The 17,172-nt window shown below is 37.9% G+C and overlaps 1 pseudogene; it reads left to right on the forward strand.

The window, feature by feature from the left end:
• The first annotated feature begins 1,000 nt into the window (after positions 1–1,000).
• LOC116912011 lies at positions 1,001–1,699 on the forward strand (annotated as a pseudogene).
• The last annotated feature ends 15,473 nt before the right edge of the window (positions 1,700–17,172 follow it).

Consider the following 17,172-nt stretch of genomic DNA (forward strand, 5'->3'; position numbering starts at 1 on the left):
AAGGGGGAAAGAAGAATAAAGTCATTCGAAACTAAAACAAAACCTTACCCATCAGTTTCACTCCAATCACTCTCACTCGTAGGGACACTAAGGAGATTCTCAAATACAGTTATGGAATTGTGGTTGGCAGAAATTTAGGATTACTCTCAAGATCCTTACCAGGTTTTCTTTCCTCTCAAAGAGTCTGAGCACATCCTATGGACATGGTATTATATCACTTCTCTGCACGTATAGCAACATATGACAGACAGGCATGCCAAAGACCCACAGCTACTGACTCTGAGTCATGTTAGACTTGATAGTATATTGTCTTTAGTCACTAAACCCTCAGGATCTGAAAATTCAGCTAATGCAGAAACTGGAACGAAAATAGTATATCAACATAACAAGCCCATAGTCATTATTCCTTCTAACAACCAGGGAGCTGAGCAAACATATCTTAGCTTCAGTTGAGATTAACTCACAGACCAATACTATGAACAGAGGTATATCTGCACTGGTGCTAACCAGAGAAACTGTGATTGTCCTTTTAGCTCCTGCACTTATGATAATTTGTTTTTGTGTCTGTTTGAGAATGATGTTTCCCGTAATAAAGCTCAGGTATTAAAGTTTTAGCCTTGTAAAAGTTGGCACCATTTAATGATTATATCAAGTGGATGCTAACTTCAATGGGTTCCAATGTTCATGAATTTGTATGAAATAGGATTTAATTAAGGCCTCGTTGAAGCAAGGGCAGGGCAAGAGCATGCCTTTGAAGGTAATATTTTGTCCTCAGCCTCTTCCTCCCAGTCCTTCTGAAATACCCCATCTCCTTCCAGCTGTGCTCTTTGCCATGGCTTTCTGTCTGAACAGATAGCGTCCCCTAAGTAACTTAGCCCAGTGTTTTTAACTGAGACCTTTGAAATTGGGTCAAAAAATAACTCCTTCCTATTTTAAGGAGTTTTATTACAGCAATTAAAATCTGACAAACACGGCCCCCTAGGTGGTCAGCTGGGTCAAGATGAAGTTGAATATCTCCTTCCTGGCTGCTGCCTGTCAGAAATTCATTGACGTGGATGACGAATGCCAGCTTAGTATGTTCTATGAGAATTGCATGTCCACAGAAGTAGCTGCTGATGCTCTCGGTGATGAGTAGAAAGAAGGGTTATGTGGTCCGAATCAGAGGTGCGAATGACAAACAAGGTTTTCCCATGAAGCAGAGTGAACCATGGCAGATCATGCCTGCTGTTGAGTAAGGGGCATTCTTGTTATAGACCAAGGGGAACCAGAGCGAGGAATCTCAAGTCTGTTCGTGTATGCACTGTGGATGCCAATCTGAGTGTTCTCAACTTGGTTATAGTAAAAAAAAAAAAGGAGAGAAGGAGGTTCCAGGACTGACAGATACTACTGTGCCTTGTCAGTTGGGACCTAAAAGAGCTAGTAAAATCTGAAAGCTTTTTAATCTCTCCAAAGAAGATGATGTCTGCCAGTATATTGTCAGGCAGCCCTTAAGCAAAGATGATAGAAGCCCAGCACCACAGCACCCAAGATTCAGCGTCTTGTTACTCCCTGTGTCCTGCAAGACAAATGCTGACCTATTGCTCTGAAGAAACAATGCACTAAGAAAAACGGGGAGGAGGCTGCTGAATATGCTAAACTTTTGGCCAAGAGAATGAAGGAAGCCAAAGAAAAGAGCATTAGTATGGAAAAGCATTATTAGTATGGTATATCATATGAAATCATAAGTGAGAGTTTATAGTTATCCCTATTAATGATGGAGTTATTATATAAATGATAATTCCATATACTATAGAGAGGCATATGATTATTGATTTTATTCCATTTATAGTCATGTTCTCAGAACATAACAGACAAGGTAATCAAACACAAGAAGTCTAAAGTCAATAATATAGATCAAATTTGTATTTGAAAATAATATGTGACCTAAATCCCATGGGAGAGAGAACTGGACCCTCAGAAGTGCAGGCACTAGTGGAAACTCAGAGGAGACAATTAGTTTCTGCCCACATTCTTGACCCAAAAGGAAATCATATAGTGCCATCTGTGCCCCCTGGGCACTGGGACATAGGAGCATTCAGTCACAGGCAGGACCCTTCGGGTTTCTGCTTCCACTGAGAGCTGAAAGCCAGTCACAAGCAGTGCCTACACATCTGAGAGCAGAGCTCTCTCTACCTAGATCTGGCTGAAAGAAAACAGGTCTACAGGAGTGCTGACACACAGTCATATAGGACGGTCAAGCCACTGTCAGAGACAGCAAGACAAGCTAACACCAAAGAAAACCAGATGGTAAATGACAAGAGCAGGAACATAAGGAACAGAAACCAAGACTACCTGGCATCATCAGAGCCCAGTTGTTCCACAAAAACAGATACTGGATATCTAAGCCCTTAAGGAGGAAACAAAAAATCCTTGAAGAATTATAGGAAAACACAATCAAACAGGTGAAGGAATTAAACAAAACCATCCAGGATTTAAAAATGGAAATAGAAACAAAAGAAAGCACAAACGGAGATAACCCTGGGGATAGAAAACCTATAGAAGAGATCAGGAGACATAGATGCAAGCATCACCAACAGAATACAAGAGATAAAAGAGAAAATCTGAGAGGCAGAAGATACCTTAGAAAATATTGACACAAGCATCAAAGATAATTTAAAACGCAAAAAGCCTAGCCAAAAACATCCAGGAAATCCAGGACACAATAAGAAGATCAAACCTAAGGATAATAGGTGCAGAAGAGAGTGAAGATTCCCAACTTAAAGGGCCAGTAAATATATTCAACAAAATTATAGAAGGAAACTTCCCTGACCTAAAGAAAGAGATGCCCACAAACATACAAGAAGCCTACAGAACTCCAAATAGATTGGACCAGAAAAGAAATTCCTCCCGTCACATAATAGTCAAAACACCAAATGCACAAAACAAAGAAAGAATTTTAAAAGCAGTAAGGGAAAAAGATCAAGTGACATATAAAGGCAGACCTATAAGAATTGTACCAGACTTTTCTCACCAGAGACTATGAAAGCCAGAGAATACTGGGAAGATGTCATATAAACCATAAGAGAACACAGATATCAGCACAGGTTACTGTATCCAGCAAAATTCTCAATTAACATAGATGGAGAAACCAAGATATTCCATGACAAAACCAATTTTACACAATATCTTTCTACAAATCCAGCCCTACAGAGGATAACTCCAACATAAATACAAGAAACTACACCCTAGAAAAAGCAAGAAAGTAATCTCCTTGCAATGAAAAAAAAGAGAGACACAAACATAATTCCTCTTCTAACAACAAAATAACAGGAAGCAACAATCATTATTCCTTAATATCTCTTAATGTCAATGAACTCAATTCCCCAATAAAAAGACATAGACTAACAGACTGGATACATAAAGAGGACCCAGCATTTTGCTGCATACAGAAAACATACCTCAGTGACAAAGACAGACACTACCTCAGAGTAAAAGGCTGGAAAACAACTTTCCAAACAATATAATCCACTATATAAACAAACTCAAAGAAAGAAACCACATGATCATTTCATTAGATGCTGAGAAAGCATTTGACAAAATTCAGCATCTCTTTATGATAAAAGTCCTGGAAAGATCAGAAATTCAAGGGCCATACCTAAACATAATAAAAGCAATATACAGCAAACCAGTAGCTAACATTAAACTAAATGGAGAGAAACTTGAAGCAGTCCCACTAAAATCAGGGACTACACAATGGTGCCCATTCTCTCCCTACTTATTCAATATAGTACTCCAAGTCCCAGCCAGAGCAATCCGGCAACAAAAGGAGGTCAAAGGGATACAAATAGGAAGGAAGAAGTCAAAATATGACTATTTGCAGATGATATGATAGTATATTTAAGTGACCCCAAAAGTTCCACCAGAGAATTAGGAAGCCTGATGAACAACTTTGGCAAAGTGGCTGGGTATAAAACTAACTCAAACAAATCAGTAGCCTTCCTCTACTCAAAGGCTGAGAAAGAAATTAGGGAAATGATGCCCTTCACAATAGTCACAAATAATATAAAATACCTCAGTGTGACCCTAACCAAGCAAGTGAAAGATCTGTATGACAAGAACTTCAAGTCTTTCAAGAAAGAAATTGAAGATTTCAGAAGATGGAAAGACCTCCCATGTACATGGATTGGCAGGATTAATGCAATAAAAATGGCCATTTTGCTAAAAGCAATCTACAGATTCAATGCAATTACCACCAAAATTCCAACTCAATTCTTCATAGAGTTAGAAAAAGCAATTTGCAAATTCATTTGGAATGACAAAAAACCCAGGATAGAGGAAAAACTATTCTCAACAATAAAAGAACTTCTGGGGGAATCACCATCCCTGACCTCAAGCAGTATTGCAGAGCAATAGTTATAAAAACTCTATGGTATTGGTACACCGACAGACAGGTAGATTAGTGGTACAGAATTGAAGACCCAGAAATGAACCCACACACCTATGGTCACTTGATCTTTGACAAAGGAGCTAAAACAATCCAGTGGGAAAAAAGATAGCATTTTCAGCAAATGGTACTGGTTCAACTGGAGGTCAGCATGTAGAAGAATGCAAATCAATCCATTCTTATCACCCTGTACAAAGCTTAAGTCCATAGGATCAAGGACGTCCCCATAAAACCAGATATACTCAATCTAACAGAAGAAAAATTGGGGAAGAGTCCTGAACACATGGGCACTGGGGAAATTTTTCTGAACAAAACACCAATGGCTTATGCTCTAAGAAATGACAAATGGGACCTCATAAAATTACAAAACTTCTGTAAGGCAAAGGAGCCTGTCATTAGGACAAAACGGCAACCAACAGATGTTGAAAAGATCTTTAGCAATCCTGTATCTGATAGAGGGTTAATATCCAATATATACAAAGAACTCAAGAAGTTAGACTCCAGAGAATGAAATAAACAAAGAGTACACATGGAAGGACCCATGGCTCCAGCTGCATATGTAGCAGAGGATGGCCTTATCTGGCAAAAACGGGAGAAGAGGCCCATGGTCCTGTGAAGGCTCGATGCCCTAATGTAGGGTAATGACAGGTCAGTGAGGTGGGAGTAGGTGGGGCCAAAACCCTCATAGAAGCAGAAGGAGGGGGATTGTAGAGGGGGTTTCCGGAGGGGAAACTGGAAAATGGAATAATATTAGAAATATAAATGAATAAAATATCCAATAAAATTAACCAAAAAAGAGATGCAAATTTGCATTGAAAATAGCCTAATACTGTCTCATGGATGAAAAGACATACTTCAAAAACAGATAAAGGTATCTCTCCGTCTCTATAATATTGTTGTTATATATGTTTTTGGGGATTGACTGCTTGTCACTGAAAACAAATTGCTTGATGTGTTCTTCTCTGGAGAAGCCCACCCCTCTCCTGCTCTTGGCTTTCTTCAGTTTCCCAATAGTTTTGTTTTTTGTGGTTGTTGCTTGTTTTTGTTTTTGTTTTGTTTGTTTTGTAGGCTTGAGACCTCATGGACTTTCCTCCTCCAATTTGGCACTTACATTGTTGCTATCTTTGTTTTATATGTATGTACATAATTTATGTATGAACAGCAGAGAGAGAGGGGGGCATGGATTTGCAGAGCAGTGGGGAGCAATGTATAGACAGGTTTGGAAGAAGGATGGGGAAATGAAAAACAATGTAATTGTAATCTTGAAATTTTCAAAAAATAAAAAAAAATCATAAAGAAAATTCCACCCATGTTGCCATCTTTTGAAACAATGCTTCATTGAATGGAGAGAGATAAGTAGAAGTCTCTACAATTCACTGTCGAGACCACTAACTTCAAACAGGAATTACTTCAGAAGGGAAGGGTGCAACATGCAACAAGGCCAAGTGGATCCTTACCTGTTCCTCTTACTCATTGCCCCTGGGGAGGAAATGAAGACCCAGCATGAAGACTTGAGGCTACATGGACTCCACAACCAGTTCGCCTGTGTCTAAGTCACCTTCATTATTGTTTGTTATCTTTTTTAATGTTGAACATTTCATGACCATGAAAAACAACTTTAACCCTAGTTCAAGGGAAGTGGTAATCAAAAAATCTAGGTTAGAAGAGGTTATTTTCTTCTTGGAAATGTTAAAGAGCAATTAGTGAAAACAAATGACTGACTGCTGTGGCTTTCTCACATTTTCTGCCGTGACCTATAGCAGTAAGTGTGCTTTCCCTCATTGACCTAGCATACACAGAAAGTTTACAAAACATTCCTTAAGCCTTATTATGCTTGATACACTGACTTTTCCTTTGCTTCCTTTGATTTATTTCCTAGTCTGTATTGCATTATTCTGAGCTGAGCTATTGTCTGTGTTACATATGTCTGCCATTCCTCAATTTCAATTTCATGGAGAAAAAACAGTAATTTCTGACCAATTATACTGATTCTGGGCCTCCATAGTAGATCATGACTTAAAATTAGAGACTTCAGCCTGGTACCAAGAAAAAGATGTTTACATGAGATCTTCAGTTTGGTTCTGACTCTGGTATTGTCTGTGCAATCTTTCATAACTCAAATATCTGCCTCATTTGAAATTGGAGAAATGAAAATGATAAAGTCATCAGGTCCATTTACTTCCTATTTCCTATATACCACATCCTTATTAATTAGTGAAAAATTCAAATGAGTCATGCTTATTCAAACCTTCCAGTAATGAAAGACCCTACAACATTTTTAACTTTTTTCTACACAACAACACAGTAGAGAATCAGAAATTCATAAACTGCTGCATAAAAAATGAGTTCAATTAGACCTAAGCACTTTTAAATTCAGAGCCAACACCTCCCGTATAATCCTTTAGAGAGTGTAGAACTTATAAACACTGGAAAGAAAAAATTATCATGCTATATATTAAACATGAATTATATCTTCTCTTTCCTCTGATGGATGAAACTGTTGTCTTAGTTTAGGAAAAATTATATTAAATCTCATTTTCAGTTTTCATGTCAGAAGGGAGGACAAGTGTCTGGGGAGTTTCTCCACTGCCCTCTCCTCATTAACATCACACTGAAGATGGGATGTTGTGGGTAGGGTAGAGATGGGCTTCAGTATCTCAGTCACAGTGCTCGCTCGTCAGGGTTCTGGTTAGTTCTACTCTTCCTTCCTTGTACGTTCCATCCTATCAGAGACCTTAATGTCCTTGGATTCCCATCATCTAACATGTACTGTGCACTTACTCCTGTGACTGCTGTGGTGGACTGAATGAGGATAGCATCCAGGATTTTATATGTTTGAGTATTTGGTTCTCAGTTGGTAGAATGGTTTGGAAAGGATTAGGAGATATGGCTGTGTGTGTGTGTGTGTGTGTGTGTGTGTGTGTGTGTGTATGTGTGTGTGTTTGTCTGTATTGTAGTAAATATTTAATATTAAGGTCAGGTTTCTATCCTGCTTTTGTTCATTCAGTTCTCAGATAAAAGACACAAATTTTTATATTTCTATTAAGCCTTTAAAACACTAGAGGTAGGCAGATGCATATCCTCTATGTAAGAGATTAGTATCTACTTTTCTATTAATAACCCCAAGTTATAACTTGCTATGGGCCATCTGGGCTGCTCTTAACTCCAATTGTCAAACCCCCATGGCCATGTTTTCATTTCCTACCTACCCCACGCCATTTTTATTTTCTCCTCTCTCCACCTTCTTCTCTCACCTCATGGCTCTCCTAAGACCCCAAGCCTAGGAACTGAAATCTCACCTACCTTTTTCTCCCTAGCTATGGGCTGTTGGCATCTTTATTCAACCAATAATTTCAAATGAAGGAGCAAGGTCACATAGCATGACTTGGGTATATATGAGGATTCTCTTGTACCTGAGGCCACTGGGACCAGTATTTACCATTACAATACATAGAAACAGACCAAACCTTAATGTGTGTTTGGGGATGTGTGTAGACAGGGTTTTGAGGATTCAAAGCTTTTAGCCATCCCCAATGTGCTCTCTGTTTCCTGTTTGTGTGTTAGATGTGGGCTCATAGCTTCAGTCACCATGTTTGCTTGTTAGCCGCCATGCTCTCTTCCGTGATGTGACAAATTCCTATACGTCTGGAATGCTAAAGTCCAATTAAACACTTCCATCAATAAGTTGCCTTAGTCATGGTGTTTTATCACAGCAATACAAAATGTAGCTTAGACAACAACAAACAAAACGCACGCACCATCTGCTCACCTCCGGGCTTACATTAGGCTCCCCTGATGTTTGCATCATGTGTATTTTCTCATCCTGTACTTAATAGCTACTCTTTTATTCAATAAATACATATTTAGACCTTCTCCTATCCTAACGATTCCCCCAGAACCATCACAGCTTGCTACTGAGTTCTCTAGGCTTCCTTTACTGTTTCTAAAAGTTGTCTAGATTTGCGTTTCTACCTTGTTCCTCTCCATGGCTTTAAAATTATGCACTAGCTTTTTGTTCCACAATTTTGGAGGACAATTTTATTCTTGGAATTCTTAAAGTTTTCCGTTAATTATAATATTTTTGCTGACTCTTTATGGTGTTTCTTTATTAGCTTTTGTTTTAAAGTACCTATATCTACCACAGACCTGGTAACAATTTAATTATTGACTTATCCTGAAGATTTTTGGAAATTCTAATCATATAGCATAACAATACAATATGCTGACTCAGGAATTTTAGGAGGAGACTTTTCCCCAACTCTGAGTCAGGTCCAGGATCAGAGAATCACAAATCTTCACCATACAAATCATTAGGTATTCCATACTTTTCTAGTACCCCACATTTACGTAGAGCAAGCCACATAACATTTTATGCTTTATATAATAGTTCAAGGATCTCAATTTTACCTTCATCTTGCATTATTCAAAAACCCTTCTTCCTACAGATTCAATGCAATCCCCATCAAAATACCAATCCATTTCTTCAAAGAGTTAGACAGAATAATTTGCAAATTCATCTGGAATAACAAAAAACCCAGGATAGCTAAAACTATCCTCAACAATAAAAGGACTTCAAGGGGAATCACTATCCCTGAACTCAAGCAGTATTACAGAGCAATAGTGATAAAAAACTGCATGGTATTGGTACAGAGACAGACAGATAGACCAATGGAACAGAATTGAAGACCCAGAAATGAACCCACACACCTATGGGCACTTGATTTTTGACAAAGGAGCCAAAACCATCAAATGGAAAAAAGATAGCATTTTCAGCAAATGGTGCTGGTTCAACTGGAGGTCAACATGTAAAAGAATGCAGATCGATCCATGCTTATCACCCTGTACAAAGCTTAAGTCCAAGAGGATCAAGGACCTCCACATCAAACCAGACACACTCAAACTAATAGAAGAAAAACTGGGGCAGCATCTCAAACACATGGGCACTGGAAAAATTTCTGAAAAAACACCAATGGCTTATGCTCTAAGATCAAGAATTGACAAATGGGATCTCATAAAACTGCAAAGCTTCTGTAAAGGCAAAGGACACTGTGGTTAGGGACAAAATGGCAACCAACAGATTGGGAAAAAGATTTTACCAATCCTACAACAGATAGAGGCCTTATATCCAAAATATACAAAGAACTCAAGAAGTTAGACCGCAGGGAGACAAATAACCCTATTAAAAAATGGGGTTCAGAGCTAAACAAAGAATTCACAGCTGAGGAATGCCGAATGGCTGAGAAACACCTAAAGAAATGGTCAACATCTTTAGTCATCAGGGAAATGCAAATCAAAACAACCCTGAGATTTACCTCACACCAGTGAGAATGGCTAAGATCAAAAACTCAGGTGACAATAGATGCTGGCGAGGATGTGGAGAAAGAGGAACACTCCTCCATTGTTGGTGGGATTGCAAACTGGTAAAACCATTCTGGAAATCAGTCTGGAGGTTCCTCAGAAAATTGGACATTGAACTACCTGAGGATCCAGCTATACCTCTCTTGGGCATATACCCAAAAGATGCCCCAACATATAAAAAAGACACATGCTCCACTATGTTCATAGCAGCCTTATTGATAATAGTCAGAAGCTGGAAAGAACCCAGATGCCCTTCAACAGAGGAATGGATACAGAAAATGTGGTACATCTATACAATGGAATATTACTCAGCTATCAAAAACAATGACTTTATGAAATTCGTAGGCAAATGGTTGGAACTGGAAAATATCATCCTGAGTGAGGTAACCCAATCACAGAGAAACACACATGGTATGCACTCATTGATAAGTGGCTATTAGCCCAAATGCTTGAATTACCTTAGATGCCTAGAACACATGAAACTCAAGACAGATGATCAAAATGTGAATGCTTCACTCCTTCTTTAAAAGTGGCACAAGAATACCCTTGGCAGGGAATAGAGAGGCAAAGATTAAAACAGACACAGAAAGAACACCCATTCAGAGCCTGCCCCACATGTGGCCCATACATATACAGCCACCCAATTAGACAAGATGGATGAAGCAAAGAAGTGCAGGCAGACAGGAACCGGATGTAGATCTCTCCTGAGAGACACAGCAAGAATACAACAAATACAGAGGCAAATGCCAGCCACAAACCACTGAACTGAGAACAGGACCTCCGTTGAAGGAATCAGAGAAAGAACTGGAAGAGCTTGAAGGGGCTCGAGACCCCATATGAACAACAATGCCAAGCAACCAGAGCTTCCAGGGACTAAGCCACTACCTAAAGACTATACATGGACTGACCCTGGACTCTGACCTCATAGGTAGCATTGAATATCCTGTTAAGATCATCAGTGTAAGGGGAAGCCCTGGGTCCTGCTAAGACTGAACGTGATTGTTGGGGGGAGGGCGGCAATGGGGGGAGGATGGGGAGGGGAACACCCATAAAGAAGGGGAGGGGGAGGGATTAGGGGGATGTTGGCCTGTAAACCGGGAAAGGGAATAACACTCGAAATGAAAATAAGAAATACTCAAGTTAAAAAAAAAAATAAAGGATTAATCCAATAAACTAAACAACATAACCCAGAAAAAAAAAATTTCAAAAAATGCCCACTCCAAAGCCATAGCAACCTGTTTTCAAATATGTCTTTCTAAATTTGAAGCTTTTGCTTCAGTAGGAACTTATAGTAACAAAAGATCTATCTATCTATCTATCTATCTATCTATCTGTCTGTCTGTCTGTCTGTCTGTCTGTCTGTCTATCTATCTATCTACATCTACACACACCCTTTTAATACAATGGTAAAATTTTTGCATAGCATTATGTATAGTGTAGGCAATATGTTATTTTTTATTACTTTTTGCCCTTAGATTTATTAATTTACTTTGTACCATTTCCACATTTTACTTTCAGGTGAAAAGAAATGGGTTATGAATTATTTTTCAGAAACCACTAAACAATAATAACAACCAAAACACATGACCAATAATGCAAATTTTGATAATGGAAATTACCTAGGGAAAACCACTTTATTCAAAGTTCATAGTAATTGTGAAGGGGCAAAAGAAGAGCGTGAATTTGAAAGACATGATGGCCTCCAGTTGGGAGGAATAAATATGCACTGTTGAGTTACTGCCAGGAGGGTACTCACAGAAGTCATAGTCTGGAGAAAGCAGTAGAGATCATGGCATTCTAAGTCCAGGCTCATATCCTGGTAACTGTGACCAACCTGGCAGTTTCATTGCTTCCACACATGCTTTTGAGACTACATGTAAATTACAGGGTGTTTCTTGGTTGTAGATTCTTAAGTTTTGGACAAAATGTCGCATGAATCAATAATAAAGAAGAACAGTATAAAGAATGAGACAATATGCATGGCAATGCATTTTAATCTCTCAAGATACCTATAAAATGCTAGACCTTGTGTGTGAGCTATCACATGGTGGCTATTGATACGAGTTCCTTTAGCTTGTACTTTGTAAGGAGATTTTAATATGCTGAAATGTAATTCTGTAACAAAAGACAAGAGTTAAAGGCCGTTGATAGAAAGCTGTGTTAAGAGGGCAAATATTGACGGAAGTGATTGTTGCTTTTGTACCATTCTAGAAAAGGCTATTTCTGGTGGGAAGGCTATGATGGTTTGATCCCTGGAGAGAACTTTTGAATCCTAGGAGGGAAGGTAGTTATTCTGTCTGGCTTACTCATGGAGAAACAAAGTGGAATTCTGGTTGACCTTTAAGGCCTGAAAATATTTAAAATACTTGTTAACCAGTTTTGAATTTTTTCCAACATCTGTTCTTGATAAGATTACATGTAGATTATTTTTATAGTTTTTAACCAGGAGACATGAGATTCACCTTTCTTCTCTTGCTTGGAACACATTTACACCAGGCTTCTATTTGTTAACGCCATGAAAGCCTTGTCTAGGAGTGGACCAAGGTGATTACTTTTGCAAATTTATTTCTCTAGGTATTCTTTTCCTTCACATTGCTACGTTCCATGGCATCTATAGTTCCTTCCATATTGAAGGCATTTTCCCTAAGAAAATGAGCAGTTAGAACTAGATCCAAGAGGCTGAAATTTTTTTTTTAGTTTACTATACAATAAATATTTTTTACTATATGTATAAAATATCAACAAGTTGCTGGAACTGGTTTTTCAGCTGAGGCTAGTTTTGTGCTTGGAAATGGAGCTCTAGGTTAAGGAATGTTTCTTTTTCTCTTTCTACCTTTTAGATAGATACTCATTTTTTAAAAAAAAAATAAGGAGCTTTCTATTGAAATTTAAAAATCTAAGCTTTCATCGGACATTCTCAAGGGCTTGGGAGGTGATGAAAACATAGTAATATGAAATAACTTCTCCTGCTGGGAACAATGGGCTCAGACCCTCATTTACTGTGACTTCAGGGCGATTTGAACACCAAGTCACTCAATGGGGATTCTAGCCCAGGTGGCAGTTTTAATTATCGTAATTTCTTACTTTTGGGTAAGGAAAAAATCCATCTAGTTATTTAATGATTCTGATTCAATCTGAAACAAATTTTCGCCTATTACATTTTGCCTTGATAAAAGTTATATGCCAATTAAATTATAATTTTCAGTGTTCAGGGGACTGTGGAGAGCAGTGAATCTTACTGTCATAGAAATTTAAGGAGGATATTTTAGAATCAAATGATTAAATCCTTAAGGAATATATTTGCGTCTTTGAATTTCATTACACTCTTACTTAAATATACATTATATGCTATAATTATCTGTGAGGATGAATAAGATGGGTTTTCTTTAACTTTAACCCACACTGCTATAGGTAAATGCTATGTGCTCATTAAATTCTTATAAACTTTGTTAATAAATGCGGAAGTAACATGGATTTGCATAAGTTTTAAAACTATCAAATAAATACACCTCTTCAATCTTACGATGCTGATAATTAAATAAGTTCCCAAAATACTTCATGTTGTACTAGAATAAAATATAAACATACAATTTTACGTGGATTTTCCTGTCATAAATATTATATTGGCAAAACTAATAATTTTGTGGTGCGATGTGAGGTATTGAGCAAAATTGTGCCAACCGACTCTCAGAAGTGACATTTTCCATCATGTGTAGGTGGTTAATGTGATCAGAGAGAGAAAAGACATTTTTTTAAATGCATGAACTGACAACACACATTTCCACTGCAATTATTTGAGGGAGTTAGTTTCAGTCTGAAGAATTCACTGTATAACCAGTTAAGAGCTCTTCTGACACGATATATTTCTTGTATAAGCATTTATATAAGTCTGTTTCCATAGCACCCAGGGTCTCTGAAAACTTGTCTTAGTAAAGACAAATGAAAATCCAGGTGATTACCAACATGATACATTCACTGAACATACCTGATTGCATCATGATGATTTTAGGGAAATCCAGCAAAATAAAGACACAGGCTAACGTAGAGCTAATCCATAGGCTCTCAACCGTTCCAGTGCTGCAACCCTTTAATGCAATTCCTCATGTTGTGGTGCCCCACAGCCATAAAATTATTCCATTGCTACTTTGTAAGTGTAATTTTGTTACTGTTATGAGTAGTAGTGTGAATATCTGATACACAGGATATTTGATACACAACCCAAGGGATTCACAACCCACAGGTTGAGAAACACTGGCTTATAGGGTAACTGAGAGTAGGAAAAAATCTGTTAAGATAATGATTATATTGTGGGGCTTTATAAAAGGCTCCCTGCCCCTCTGACAGAGAACTCCATCTAGAGGGAAAGAATAGAAAGAAATGAATTCGACTTTTGTGGAAGTCCTCTGTAAGATAAAAGCCTTCCTTTTTGATGAAGGATTTTGGAAGTAATGTGACTAGAGATGAGGAATGTGGGAGCATGAATTGTAGATCATGCTCTAAGAAGCCCAGATAAGAGTGCATCAAAAAACATAGAAACTCTAAAGAATATAGACTGAGAACAACAATCCAATCCCTTTGTAACATAAAGAAATACGAGAACAACTTAAACCCTTGGGATTTGTTAACATGGACTGACTATCACACTCCTACATTCACTGCTTCCAAACAGCACATCTGCCCTTCCACCAAGCTGCCTGCAGAATGCCTCTAACTTGTTACTATGGAATCTCAGCTCTAGAGATAATTAGACATCTTTCTAGAGCTTAGGGCTAGTGATCACAAAGTTCTCCAAAGAGGCTTTTTAAAATTAAAACTTTTAAATTTATCCTTGAGGAATGTATGCAGGCATACAGTGCATTCCAATGCTATGTCCCTCCTATTTCCTTTCCAACCACACCAAGACCCTTGTCAACATATTCTTCTTCCAATGTCACCCCTTCTTAGTCTTCTTTAACCCTATGAGTACAAGTACTGCCTACATGCACATTAGAAGAGATAATCTCCCAGGGTACATTCAGTCTACCTGTGGCCATACTCCCATCAAAAGTAACTCCTCTTTCAAAAATTAGAAACTTCCAGTAGCAACCCAGATATGAATGAGACCCCAGAAGCCCTCCCAAGTCTATGCTGGAACTCATCTTGTGCAGTTAACCACAGATATTCCGAGCTTCTGATTGTAACGGCCATTTCATGACTAAAAAGATTGTTTCTTAGTGTTCTTTCTCATCTTCTCACTCTTGACATCATGAGCCCACCAATTAATTCTTGAACCATCTCTTCAGACTATAACTTTGACATTTCTTCTCTTCTTGTACTGAAATTCTTCTTTCATCTTGAGTGAGAAAATTGATATAGATATTTTATTTAAGATTGAATATTCATAGTCATATATGGTTAGTACTTTGACTAGCTACGAATTTGCATTAGCTGATACCCCTTGATAAAAGATTCCATAACCACAGTTTAGAACAACATAGATCTATGAGAATAAATATAAATACTTAGAAGGCAAGCCAATAAGCTATCCATTTAGAAGAGCAGCAGATGTTCCCCTTTAGGATCTCCTTAGTCATGAGTATTTTGTTTTGTTTTAAAACAAGATTTATAGCACCAAGAAAGATTTGAATTCCCTCCAAATAACAGACTCAAATCCATTGAGAAAGCAGTTTATACCCTCATAATAGTGATACCACTCTCACAACAATGGGCATATTCTCCTTCCAGGTCAGAATTGCAGCCTACACTTTTCAAGTAGTGGAAAGACCATTGACTTCTTCTCCTCTGCAGTCTGCATAAGTCTTTTTTCATTATGAGAGCTAGGCTTCACTGAGAGCTTACTGGTCATCCCAGATTGAGGTCCTACCGTCTACCTATGTGATGTCTTCAGGAATAAGTTCTTACCATTTAGTTGTGGTAGGTAACCAAGAATTATACTTGGCTGCTTTATTTTTTTATTTGCATGATTTTTAAGCTTCCTTAGCCAATGGCTTATAAGGAAGTATTCCATATCTGACATTAAGATTTTCATTAATGACCCTTTTTTGTTTTAGAAGAAGCACTGCCCACCTGAGGCTTCTTTATAATTTGCTTGCTAACTAGTGTTTTTACCTAAGATCGATCTATCTATCTATCTATCTATCTATCTATCTATCTATCTATCTATCTATCTATCTATCTATCTACCTATCTTGCATATTTGATTAATATCAAATATGTCCTATTGTCCTTTCCAATATATTTTAAAATCAGATTTCATAATAATAGATATGATTCTGGCTTGGTCAAGCACACTTAATTTGGTAAACCTACCCCATAACTCCCTCCTACTCTTACTATTCTCACTGTTTAAGACTTTCTGACCCTAGTATCCCTCTACTCCGCTTCCACTTTCCTATGTCTGATCTTCTGGATGGCACAATCTCTCAACATGCGTCCCTACTTCCTGACTTTGTACTCAAAGTTAATTATGCAAAGCAAATGATTCAACCTAGGTCAGATGTATGAGACAAAAACATATGGCGTTTTCCTTCTGGGTCTGGGTTATCTCCACCAATACTTTTTTTTTATTACAGTTCCACTTATTGATACGTAATTTTAAAGATTTAGCTAAATAAAACTCTATTGCTTATATCCACCATACTTTCCTCAGAGCTGATGGAGATCTAGGCTGATTCCATTTCCTAGTTTCTGTGACTAAACCAACAATAAACATAGATATAAAGAAATTCTGAGTTAAATGAAGGCCCTTGTTTATGTGCCCACAAGTGATATAAGTGAGTCATTTGTTAATGTTATTTTTAATCTTCTCAGAAATCTCCAGACCTATTTCTACAGGAGCTGTACTTGTTAGACCCCTATCAACAATGTATAAGGGTTCCTTTCATCTATTCTGCATTTATTGTCACTTGTGGTCCTGATGATGACCTTTCTGACTGGAATTCTGGGTAGTATTCATCTTCATTTCTCTGACAAACTAGAGTGACCAGCAACATCTTTCTCCTTTTACTGGTTATTTGTTTCCACCCACGGAATTTGCTATCCTGTGACTTACAGTTTGTGATTATCTAGATATTTTTTCTTACCATTTCGGTGCATTTTTATTGCCCCTGGTTTTGTTTCTGTTCATTGCTAGCTTCTAAGATCTGTTTGAGGAAGATTATTTCCTGCTGCTGCAAAGGAAGGGGAGAACCAATCATACTGATTTACAAGTCTGTCCAATCAGGGTGCTGACACAAGGGAACAGAGGAAAGGACAGCCATTTAGCATTTTACTGGAGCCACATGCTTCTACATAATTCAGGAGTTATTTCCTCTACTCATAAAACATGGGGCCTTGGAGAAACCGAATGCCTTACACCATACATTATAGGTAGACATAGTGAAATTAGCATT

The sequence above is a fragment of the Rattus rattus genome, chromosome 11 (genome assembly GCF_011064425.1).
Source record: "Rattus rattus isolate New Zealand chromosome 11, Rrattus_CSIRO_v1, whole genome shotgun sequence".
Classification (NCBI taxonomy): domain Eukaryota; kingdom Metazoa; phylum Chordata; class Mammalia; order Rodentia; family Muridae; genus Rattus; species Rattus rattus.